This window comes from Tursiops truncatus, chromosome 14, assembly GCF_011762595.2.
Source record: "Tursiops truncatus isolate mTurTru1 chromosome 14, mTurTru1.mat.Y, whole genome shotgun sequence".
Classification (NCBI taxonomy): domain Eukaryota; kingdom Metazoa; phylum Chordata; class Mammalia; order Artiodactyla; family Delphinidae; genus Tursiops; species Tursiops truncatus.
Window position 1 is genome coordinate 74,116,122 of NC_047047.1, and position 11,730 is coordinate 74,127,851.

Consider the following 11,730-nt stretch of genomic DNA (forward strand, 5'->3'; position numbering starts at 1 on the left):
AGGGTGTATTCACAGGGGCTTGTGCCTGAAGAGCCTTGTTGCAGCAGTGCCTCCTCGGCTGGCTTCACCCTGGCTTTTGGCAGCCCCATTGCGGACCTGCATCTTCTGAACACACATGCTCAGAGAAGGTACATACCATCCAGCTATCTTACCCATCAGGAAGTTTCAGAATTTGTTGTCAGCAACGTCCCAGAATGTATAGCTTCCAGACAAGAGAGATTATGGAGTGGAAGGAAATACATTAAACAAATGTAAGAATTATTTTTAGCTTCGTTTTGTAAATGAGGTAATGGAAGCTTAAAGAAGTTGTATTGGACTGAATTGTCCCCCTCCCCAAATTCACTGAAGCTCCAATCCCAACTTGATGGTATAGGGAGATAGGGCCTTTGGGAGGTGATTAGGTCATGAGGGCAGGGCCCTTGTCTGATGGGATTAGTGCCCCTATGGGAAGAGACACGAGAGAGCTTGAGTTTTCTCTCTCTGTGCGCATGCACTCAGGAAAGGCCATGAGAGCACACAGTGAGAAGGTGGCCCTGTGCAAACCAGGAAGAAAGCTCTCACCAGAACCTGACCATGAGGGCCCCTGATCTCAGACTTCCAGCTTCCAGAGCTATGAGAAAATTCATTTCTGTTGTTTATAAGTCACATAGTTTATGGTATTTTGTTATAGCAGCCCAAATTGACTAAGACATAAGTATTCTCCAAGGTTGCAAGTTTAGTAGAAAAGGCCAAGCTAGGAATACAAATCCATTTCTATCTAAGTCTAGTGCCTTTTCCTGACATGGTGTTTGTTCATCTAACTTGCCTTCTCAAATATTTGATGAGCACTTACTACATGTAAGGACTTACGTTCTCTTCTGCATTCTCCTCCTTTCCCCTCTTTTATTTGTAGCTCTGGTCCTTCTTCCTTCTATCTTCCCTTTCTAACAACACCAGTGTGACAGCTATTGTAACTGTTATGAGTTAAACTCCCATGAACATTCCTTAAGAGCACACGTCAGAAGCGCTGCATTGTTACGAACATGTAGTGTCTATTGCACATTGCTGGTGAGTGGCTCAGGAGGGGCTGCAGTAGGACAAGTGGTTGCACTTTGTTCTATCACAGCTTATACGTTCCAGGAGGGGTTGAGGACTTTGGGGCACATGAATACGTTCCGTTCCCCCAACCACTTCAGGGCAGTCTTAAAATGATCCTATCCCTATAATAATAACATCAGCTCTCCTTTACTGAGCTCCTTTATTAAACACAGGCAGTGCTTTCCATTTATTTATTTTGATTCTCCTGAGAATTTGTGAGGCGGGTATGTTTCTCTGCAACGCTCTAGCTGTCCCACCATCACCGTTGGGTTACTTCGGGCACCCATGGAGCCTGTTGTATTCTCCACATCCTCAGAGAGCCACATCCTAGATGGTTTGACAGGGTTTATGGTTTAGCTGAATTGTTCCAGCTTCACTGGAGCCAGTTAAACCTTAAAAGGAGCTGGTCAGTTTGGAAGGATTAAGGAATTACATGTGATTAAAAAAAGGTTCCGAAACCAGAAGCCCCCAAATGACACTGTCTGAGAAACAGGAGCCAACGACCAGTTTCTATTCATTTTTCAAGCTGAGATGAAGACAAGACTTATATTGGCTTTTAATTTGATACCACTGTGGTCTCCCATGCCAATCAAGGCTTCCCCGCTCGTGACCCGGGAGGGCTTCTGATTGGAGAGGCAATTCTGAGCGGTGCTGAGGGATTTGGTCAAACATACGGGGTTATAGCATCAGCCCCTTTCTTGAGAAAGGTAGTTCTGGCTTTGCCCTGGTCCTCTAACGGGTTGTATAAACCGTGTGTGAGAGTGTGTGAACGTGAGTGTGAGTGTGTGTGAGTGTGTGTGTGTGTGTGTGATCATGTACTACCATATGTGTTTACCTAGGAGGATGTCCTTTTAATCTGGAGTAAAATTGCCTTTCTCAGATGATGCAAATGATACGTGGTGATAAAAGGGACGAGGTCGAGGCTATTTTTTCCCAGCAGAAATTCTCTCGAGCCTTTTTGGCATCTGTCTGCCCCACCGAGCCTTGTGTGTGACCCCAGGGCCCGCTTGTTTTGCCTCGTTCGGGCCTCTCCGGGTCTCCAGGAATTCCTCAGGATCCACGCTCTCCGTCAGCTCTGGAGCGGAGCCAGTCTCATGCCTTCCTCTCTGCTGTCTTCATTAATACTGGGCTCACGTCCCAGCATTCCTGAGAAATTGATAGAGACAGAACATCAATTGTAGTTTAGCTCTACAACGGGGAAACTCACGGTGACAGGCTGGGGGATTTTTTTTGCCAGAGAAGTCGATGGGCCCTTTCCTGGAGCAGCCCAGTGTTGAGACGCTCTGGGCCTTTGTGAGGTCATAGTGTGGGACACAGGACAAGAGCAACAAGCCGCTAATCTGCTAATTGCCGCCTGGCTAAGTGATGTTACCTTTGTGCTTGGCTTTCCTGGACTTGATGAATGGCTGTGTGTGTGGAAGGGAACAAACAAGGCGTCTCCTCTCAGGCCAGGGGAGAGCAGCGGTGTGGGATTTTGAACTCACGAGACCCGGTTCGGGGCAGCCGTGGCTGGCCCCGGAACTCCCCTCTGCGGGAGGCCGCAGGATCGGGGCCAGAGAGGGTCACCAGGGAAGTGTTGGGACTCGGTGGGCCCACTCCATGGCCGCCAGATTCCTCCATTGTTTTCTCATAGCATTTGAGAAAAATATGTTTAGACCTCGCTGGTCCCCTTCTGTCCAGTGTCTTCCGAGGGCTGGGTGCGGTGCCAAGATGGGAACACATGCGCCTTGCATAACCTTCAGGGGAGAGAGACAGGTGCATCTCTCCCAAATTCACCTGCTCTTCCTCTGTGTTCCCCACCTTGGCAAATGCCACCACCTGCCCCCTGGCTTCCCAATTCGGAGAACTTGGAGTTGCCCAATACACCCACCTTTCCGCTCCGCATCAGGAGATGGCAACTCCTTTCCTCTTTCATATCTCTTGAAGTCGTGTCCACCTCTTCTTTCCCACCAGAATCTCCCTTATCCAGGCCACCATCATCTTTCCCACACGGACCACAGTCATAAACTCCTACTGGCCTCTCCTTCCAGTCTTGCCTCTTAATCATTGACTTATCCTTCAGCCATAGCTCATCTTTCTAAAGTGCAAATCTGGCCTTGTCAGTATCCTGCTTGAAGCCTTCGATGGTTCCCCACTGTCTCCTGGATCAAGTCCAGACCTCTTTGCCTGACAGATAAGGTGGGCCTGGCCCAGCCTCCCGACTGGCTTTCCTGCCCCATCCAGCCTGCCCTGTCCATAACAGCCACTGGGAACCTCTTGTGATGCCCGGAACGTGCCAAGCTCTCTCTTGCTTCTAGGACATCGTGTGTGCTTTGCCTCTGCTTCTGCCCCTTGCCCTCTTCTCTTGGCTAATTCTACCCTTTTTCCTGGTCTCGGCTTAGATGTCGCTTCCCTTGGGATATCTTTTCCCTGTCCTCAGTCTAGGCCTGTCCTCCTCTGTGCCCTCATAGCATTCAGTACGTTCCCACACTGTCGTCTGATCACACTCCGTAGTAAATGCATATCTGTGCAGGGGAAGGCATTTTTTCTTCATAAACGGTACAGAATTTCTCTCGAGGAAGGAATTGAATTTGTTGAGGAAAATATCTTGACAAGCCACTCGGTTTAGAAGGTGGAACTCTGGGGACCTGGATGAGCAGGAGGCAAGGACACGGAAGAGATCACTAAACTGTTGTGCATAAGAACCACGTGAGAATACAGGTGTCAGTACAGGTGTAAGTTTGGGGGAATCAGGCGGGAGATCAGATGATGGTCTGGCCAAGAATTTTCAAGACCAGCATAACTCATGTTCCATCAAAGTTATAGGCATTTCTGAGATATAAGCCTCCCTCGCCTCCCCAGACCTCCTGTAAAATGTACCCTACGCGCTAAGCACTTGTGTGGGTGTGTGGTTTAAATCCAGAGATGGAGGTGGGTTCGTGTCTGGGTCTTTTCCACGGTGGAAATAAACGAACAGCCATAACACACAGAGGGAAAGAACAAGAATTCAGAGGAGGGAGGACGTCACAGGTGGATGAACTAACGCGAGGGTGTTCGTTTTCCTCGGAATACACAGGAACTTCAGAGAAGCCACTGAACTTTACAGAACGGGTGGGTCAGTTGGGTGTGTGCCCACTTTACTTCAATTTACAAGGAAGGAGACCCAGTCCATACCTGGGTTCAATTCCTTGTCTGTTTCCTTACTGGGGTAAACTTATGAAGGAGGCAGGTGTCCATGACTCTGTTTCCACACTGAATTTAAGAAAGGGCTGTGGAATAAAATAAGGGAGGGAAAAATAATGAAAAATCAGAAGTAGTAGGTCTAATTTGCAGGAGTTGTTTAAGCTTTCAGGAATATCCTGAGAAAAACTGAGGTCTCCGATCAAAAGGTCCCTGCAGGAGGTTGGAATGAAGAGGCTTAGGGGTCCGCTGCTGGCCCAGTTCCCTCCTGGTGCAGGAATTGCAGTTCCTCCTCTCTGCAAACACATGCCATCCCACCTGAAAATACAACCGTCTCCACAGGCACCAGGATGTTGGCACCGGGAGGAAGACCTGGGGGCCAGGCAGAAGGCCTGGCAGAAGAAGCAGGGCTTGTCGAGTGTGTCTGTGTGATACGTCTTTCTGAGCTTCCAGGTCGGGACTAGATGGCTGGAAACCCACATTGACTCATTTTTCCACATGACCCCTGCTCTCAAAGTACTTACTGTCCCTCTGGGAAGCAGGGCACAGATGTGTGACCAGAGAAGGAGTCACACAGGCTAGGGTGTCACAGCGAGTGGGACTGTTGGAGCTCAGACAAGGCGCTGATTCTTTCGGATCCCATCGGAGCTGCTTGTCACGGCATCTGCTGGAGCTGATGATGGAGCTGAGCCGGGACCTGGCAACCACACGCCCTTGAGGCGTCCACTTTCCCTGGTGAGTTAGTCTTGGTTTTATATCTGCTGTTCTTTCATTTCTCCTAATTATTCGTATTTTGCCCATATTTTATACCTTCCGTCAAAAAATAAGGTTATCCCCCCAAATATTAGATTTTATAAATACTTAGGTATCAGAGATACAGATAAACCTGCTTTTGCTTTTCCGTGTGTGAAATTGGTGGGGTTTTCCTCACTTTCCCTCTAAATTCAATACATGCTCTACGGTGGTCTTAATGAATTACATTTCACCATCTCTGGATATTTTTTTCCCTGTTTTAAAAAAAGGGTCTGCCAGTGGAACAACCTAAATGAACTGAAATGTTCCTGCCAAGTGCACTGGCCCTGAGGACAACCTCGTAGTTGATAGACTTTAATCAGATCCCTCCTCTATGTTCCCTGGAAATCTTCCTGCAGTTACTTCTCCTAACTCTGATCCCTGGGGGCTTCACCCCCTCGTAAGGCCAGCGGGGGAGTAGTTCTTTGGAAAGCTGGACAGGGAACAGTTTGGTGAAGAGTGTTTGTCTTTTCCTCTCCAAGAAAGGTCATAGGAAAACCTTTGCTAAGAATAAGCTTTCTGGAAGGATTCTTGTGTGCTTGGGCCTGAGCCCTTCAGTGGGGACTGCACCCTCCAGGGGAGCTGGGGTGTCAGCAGCAGCAGCAAATCCAGCCTTTGGGGGCCCAATGCCACTCCACCTGGCTCCCCTCCCCCATTAAGGGATGCCCACCTTCCCTTGGCTCCGGTGCGGGCTTCTCTTCCTTAGGAATAGATCCGGCACTGGGGAAGACTCCCGTGCTCCCCCATCTCCCTCTTTCCAACGTATCTCTACTGTTCAGCAGGGCAGCCCTCAGCGTTGGCTTCCCTCCAGCAGCCCTGACCTGTCTCTAGGTCATTCTGCACTTCTCATGGTTCCTGGACACCTTGCCTTTGCACATGCTGTTCCCTTGACCTGGAATGTCCTTTTCTCCCTGTTCCCCAGCTGACTTCCCCTCTCCCTTTAAGACCCAATTCAGTTAGCAGCTTTTGGGGAACTCTTCCTTGGCCCCCAGGTTGAGTTAGATGCCTCCTCTGAGCTTCCATCATGTCCTGTACGTACCCCCGTCCTACCTCTGATTGTGTTCTATTGAAATGGAATTTGTATTGCTTGTCTTCTTTACTAGATCCTTGAGTACAGAGGTGGCGTCTGATTCTTCGCTGAATTCCAAAACTCAGCACAATACCAGTAGACTGGGTACTTAGTAAATATTTTTGTGTGTGTTAGAGAGTGCGGGTGACTGATTTATTGATTTTGGGGGGCAGCTGTAGGGAATGGGGTATGATCTCCATGTTATACTCCAATTCACTGCTTGCAGACCCTCTTCATGTCCTTCTTTCTAAGACCTTAGTCCAGCCCCTATTTCTAGAAATTCTGCACTTCTACAGCTCCTCTGCCCGAAAGTTGCCTTCGCCTCTGAATTTTGGTGGTTCTAACTCTGACCTTCCATATTGTCTCTTAACATTCCCAATTTGTCATTGACAGATGTCCCCCCTTGGGGTCCTGTATCCCCAGGAGAACAGCAAGTGAATCGCTAGTCCAAGACCCAAGTGTGTCCCCCTGACTCCTCAGCCTGGTTCCTGGCAAGTGCTTAGGGGATATTTGGAGTCTTTTCTTCCTTGGACTGGTCATCATGAGAGGCTGCTCGGGGAAAGTTGGGCCCAGAGCTGCACAGAGAACAGGGATAGGGGTTCCCAGAAGTGGAGTAGGTGGGCACTGATATGGGGTGATTTTAGGAACCTTCCATCCAATACCATATACCCCATCTGGAGTGTCACCATGAGTGAATCTTTCTTCCCACCGACAAGGAGGAGTAGCCTAAAATAGAGGGTCCTGCTATTCTTTGGGGCTTGTCTATGGCTAGGAGAGCCCCTGCTATGCTAGCAGGTAACAGGTTAGGAGCTGCAACGAAATGAGAAGGCACAGAGAGACCTCCCTCTCCTGACTTCTCCACTTCTGTGAGCTGGTCCAACTGCAGTTGGCTGGCAGGGAAAACTCAGAGGGGACCAGGCCTCCCTCCGCCTCTGCTGATAGAACTGGGATCACCCTTTGCAATCTGGAGAGGGCTTTGCAAATGAAGTGCTTATTCGGAAAGGTCCCCTGGAACCATCCTTATGGGATCAAGATGCAGAAAATAGTTTAATGAGGACGCCCACCTGCAGGTGCACCTGTGCTAATTCTGACAAAGGCACTTACCTGACAGCTCAGAGAGTAAGGGGCCATTAAGTCTCTTTTGGGAAACATCAATCCTGCAGGGCAGACAGAAGCACCTCATTGAGGCAGGAGGCAGATGGTGAAGACATCCTTAGGGTTCTGTCCCAGCAGCCCGCCCGTTAGTCTGCCCCCAGGACAGGCTTGCAGCATCTGTGGAACTTAGCAGCTGTTCCTCAGCAAACCAGGGCAGCAGGGAGCCATGCAGGGTGGCGAGGTAACACCCAGAGCGTGCAGAGTGGGGAGACCCGGATAGAAAACTCAGACGCCGGGTGGAGAGTCTAACACAACGGCTTTTAGAGGTTTTTGACTGTGACTCACATTAAGAAGTATGCTTCAAATCATATCCCATTGCATCCTATGTGAGCATGCATATACATCGATGTCTACACATGTATAACTGAAGCAAAAGTGTCATGAGACAATGCTTACCCCTACTAGGTAGGATGCACTTGGAACATTCTATTCTATTCTTGCATTTAAAAGTGCTTCTTGGGACCCACTATATTTATTTCATAAGTCCGCTAATGAGTTGCTTCTCACAGTTTAAAAAATGTGGGTCAGACACTTGTGGGCGTGAAAAAGTTGGAATGGGGAGCAGGCAAGGCTGTGGCACGGCCTTTCTCTCTCATCTGCTCAGTGGGAAAATAGTCAGACCCTCCTCGTTGGTTTGCTGTAAAATTTAAATGAGATAATCTGTGTAAGGTGCTTAGCACAGGGCTTGACATACAGGAACATCGATAACCATGAGAGATGACAATGACGACGATGATGATGATACTGATTTCTGTCTTCCTAGACTGTATGGGCACACTGCCGTCCTCTGTGGCTCTAGCCTCCTGTCTTACAGCCATCTCTGCTGGTGTTAAGGCCGTCAGCAACTTTTACACCGATTTAAAAGCTGCAGCTCCTCAAAGCAGTGAGATGCACATTGAAAAATGGCAGGTGTGGAATCGGAGCTTTGCAAGGAGGCCAAGGTTGAGACTGTGATGTCATCTGATGTATTTGCAGCATGGGAAGGTTCTCGTGCACTTCCCATAATAGATACGTGGATGGAGACAAGAGATAGCAACATAGAGAGGCAGAAAAGACTGTAGTCAGAAATGGCCTACACTTGGAAGAGGCCACCTGGAAAGTAATGGGGGAGCGGAAGTCGGAGCAGGTGGTAGCCACCGGATTGTTGCGTGTTTTGGGCAAATCTTTTTTCATGCTCATTTTCGGGTTCTTTTGTGCAATGGGGCACTCTGGGTCTCCCCTCTCCACCCCGGACCTGTCTCTCTCAGCTCTGACATCCTGCGGCTCTCATGGGAGGGGAGGAGAGGGCAAGGGAAGGGTACACTTCGGGAGTGCCCGGTCCTGCGCAGTGGCCGGAAGTGGAGAAGCCCAGGCCCGCTGCCTGGAAAGGGGCCCCTCAGGCCTGCAGGAGAGAGGCTGGTACCTGGCTCAGGGCTGAGTGTCCACAGCCATTCTGGACACAGCCAAGAGAACTGCTCCCTGGAGCCCTTTGGTTTGCACGTTCAGTCGCATGTTGTGGATTTTACGCGTTGTCAGGACAACTGGCTCCTCTGTCTTGTCCCCTCTTCTGTTCCATGTTGCGCAGTTGCTTCTGACTTCGCTCTTTTCCCTAAAGTGAGCCTGGGGTGTTGATGTGGGAGTGGAGCAAGGCCAGCTGAGCTGGAGAGAAGTGGGCCAGGCAAGGAGAGGTCTGGGCCTCTGCGTGGACTAGACCTTCAGACCTGGCCCGGTAAGCTGCTGGGAGTGAGTCCAGAGGGTACCCAGCTCAGTACTGGTACAGATCTTCCTTGGTTTACGATGGGTCATGTCCCGATAAACGCATCATAAGTTGAAAGTATCATAAGTCGAAGATGCGTTTAATCCACCTAACCCAGCAAACATCACTGGGCCTTGACTACCTTCAATGTGCTTCGAACACTTAACGTCAGCCTTCAGTTGGACAAAATCATATGACGTAAAGCCTATTTTAGAATAAAGTGTTGAATATCTCATCAAAGGTATTTATTGAAAGTGTACTGAAAGTGAAAAACAGAAGGGTTGTTTGGGTACAGAAGGGCTGTAAGCTTATTGGTTGTCTACCCTCATGATCGCACGGCTGCCTGGGAAAATCTTTAAGTCGAGCCATCGTCAGTCGGGGACCACCTGTACGAATGTAGCCCGCGATTCTGAGAGGGCAGTCAGGGCACAGATAACCGTCCCATGGTCCTCCTGCTCCCTGGGGTTCGGTGGCCCTGCTTTTCCATCCTCCGGGGCATCACGCTGACAGCTCCCTCTGGGCTGGGAGACGGGCCGTGGCTGGGCTGGTGTCTGCGCAGCTGGCTGGACAGTGCGTCGTGCTGCCGACCTGCAGGCCCTGACGGTACGAGTAACATGGTGCAGTGCGGAAGCCCAGGGAGTTTTTCTTTTGTGAGGTTTGAGTATTTGCCTGAGATCTCCCTCTTTGCCACTCTGACGAAATCCTCCTAGAACAGTTGCTCGTTCACTGCTCAAGTGCAGCGCCCTGCTCTGCGGACAAGCGTCCGGAGCAGCACTAACTTCACCAGGTGGAAATCCGTCCTGGGTTTTCTCATCCCCTCCATCTCTCTCCACAGACCCCTGCCATCTCTAACTGGAAGCAGCCAATGAGTAGTGCTGGCATGGGCTGGGCGTCCAAGGCAGCGGGGCAGGGGGAAAAGGGGTGCAGGACTGTGGGATTGCACACTGGGACCGCGGACACGGGCAGTCCGGGGACCATGAACGGTCTTGGAAGAGCCCCCGTCTTCCCCCCAGGGTGGAAACTGTGTCTTTGGGGCACCTCGGCACCTCGGTAAATTCTGCTTTGTCAATCATCTCCTCTCCGTCCTGCCCGTGCTGTGCCCACTGTGTGGGGAGCCTGTAGTGTCTTGAGGAGATGCCTTGGGGAAGGGGCTCCTCTTGCTGGGGCTTTCAGGGGGGACTTGCTGGAAGGGGCAACCTGGCGCGGGTCCTTGTGGTGAGGGCGTCACCAGGGCGGGAAGTAGAGGGGTGTGTTGGGTGTGCCTGGCCGAGCAGGCAGAAAGGCTGAGAGCCCCCGATGGAGACGCGGAGGTGTGGCTAAAGCTCCCCTAAGCCTTTGCCCCTGGAGGCTAAGGGAGCCTCAGGGCAGGCTCTTCCCGCCCCACTCAAGGCGCGTGGGCGGCGAGGCATTGGGACCTGGGGTCTCGGGCACAGGAAGGGCACGGCCGCCTCGTGGGTCGGCTTGGGGACGGGGTGGGGGCAGTGTCCACTGGAGGGCACTGCAGCACCACCTTGGGCGCCTGTGCAGCCCCCCGGCCCCAGGGGCGGAGCTTGTCCACTTCCTGGCATTCCTGGTGGCTCTAGAGGGAGACAGAGATCGGCCAGGCTTGGGGGCATCACCTGCGGGGCCTGAGCATCCGGCAGCGCGCGCGCTCGCTCTCTCACACGCATCCTACATCTTCGTTCACAGGGACGGACCCACGTGTTCACTGTCACTCACTCATAACGCACCAAGTACACATCCATATACACGTGCACACCCACGCACAGATGCACTCCCAGCCACAAACGCCCTCACCCGTTCTTGCTGTCATGTGCACGCTCACACCCATTTCACGCACGCCCCGGTGGGTGACTCACACACATGCACGCTCTCCCCGCGTGGCCAGTGTCAGCCATGTGCCTGACACATGCAGGCGGGCCCGGTGCAGCTGTTTGTGTGTTGAGGCTGATGTAATGTCAAGAAATTTCGCGTTATATTTAAAATGACACCTGTAAAAATAATCTTCAATTTGTGATTTAAATACTGTAATACTCAGTTACGTGAACCGACAGGAAGTGTCCCTGTGGTTTTGGAGAACAACATTCCTGTGCCCCCCGCCCGGGTCCTAGGGACGAGGTGGGGACGCGCCCGAGGGTGCCTGCCGCTGCCCCTCTCTCCCCCTCCCCCGTCCCCCCTCCCCCTCTCCCCTCCCCGGCCACCTGTGCCCCTCCCAGGCTGCCTCCAGCGAGAGCGCCTCCTGTGGGTTTACCGAGGTGCCCAGGTGCCCCAAAGACACAATTTCCACCCTAGGGGAAAGATGGGGCCTCTTCCAAGACCGTCCATGGTCCCTGGACTGCCCGTGTCCGCGGTCCCAGCACGCAGTCCTACAGTCCTGCACCCCTCTTCCCCCTGCCCCGCTGCCTTGGACGCCCAGCTCATGCCAGCCCCCAGGTTACAGCCCCGCGGCCCCAGAGCACGCAGTGCCACTGCTGCGCTCCTCGCCCCACAACCCTCGGCCCCTTCGGCACCCAGCACTACAGGACAGCCCTCGACCCCCAGCCCCCGGCCCCCAGCTCACAGCTCTCGGTACTGCCAGCCCCTAAGCGCACAGTCTCAAGCACCAGGGCCCAGCCTCTCCCCTCCACCCACCAGCCCACAGCTCACAGCCCAAGCTGCAGCCCTGCAGAAGCCCCTGTCTCTGGACACCAGCTCGAGGCGGGCAGTCCTGCTGGCACCTGACGCCGAGCGGGTCCCAGACCGA

General features: G+C 52.1%; 1 long non-coding RNA gene across 1 annotated transcript; it reads right to left on the reverse strand.

Annotated features, from left to right (window-relative positions):
* Nucleotides 1-1,220: 1,220 nt before the first annotated feature.
* Nucleotides 1,221-2,318, reverse strand: LOC141276404 (uncharacterized). The gene is made up of 2 exons (XR_012325905.1): nt 1,913-2,318; nt 1,221-1,404 (listed from the first exon to the last, which is right to left on the reverse strand). It is a non-coding gene; the product is annotated as an uncharacterized lncRNA (long non-coding RNA).
* Nucleotides 2,319-11,730: the final 9,412 nt, after the last annotated feature.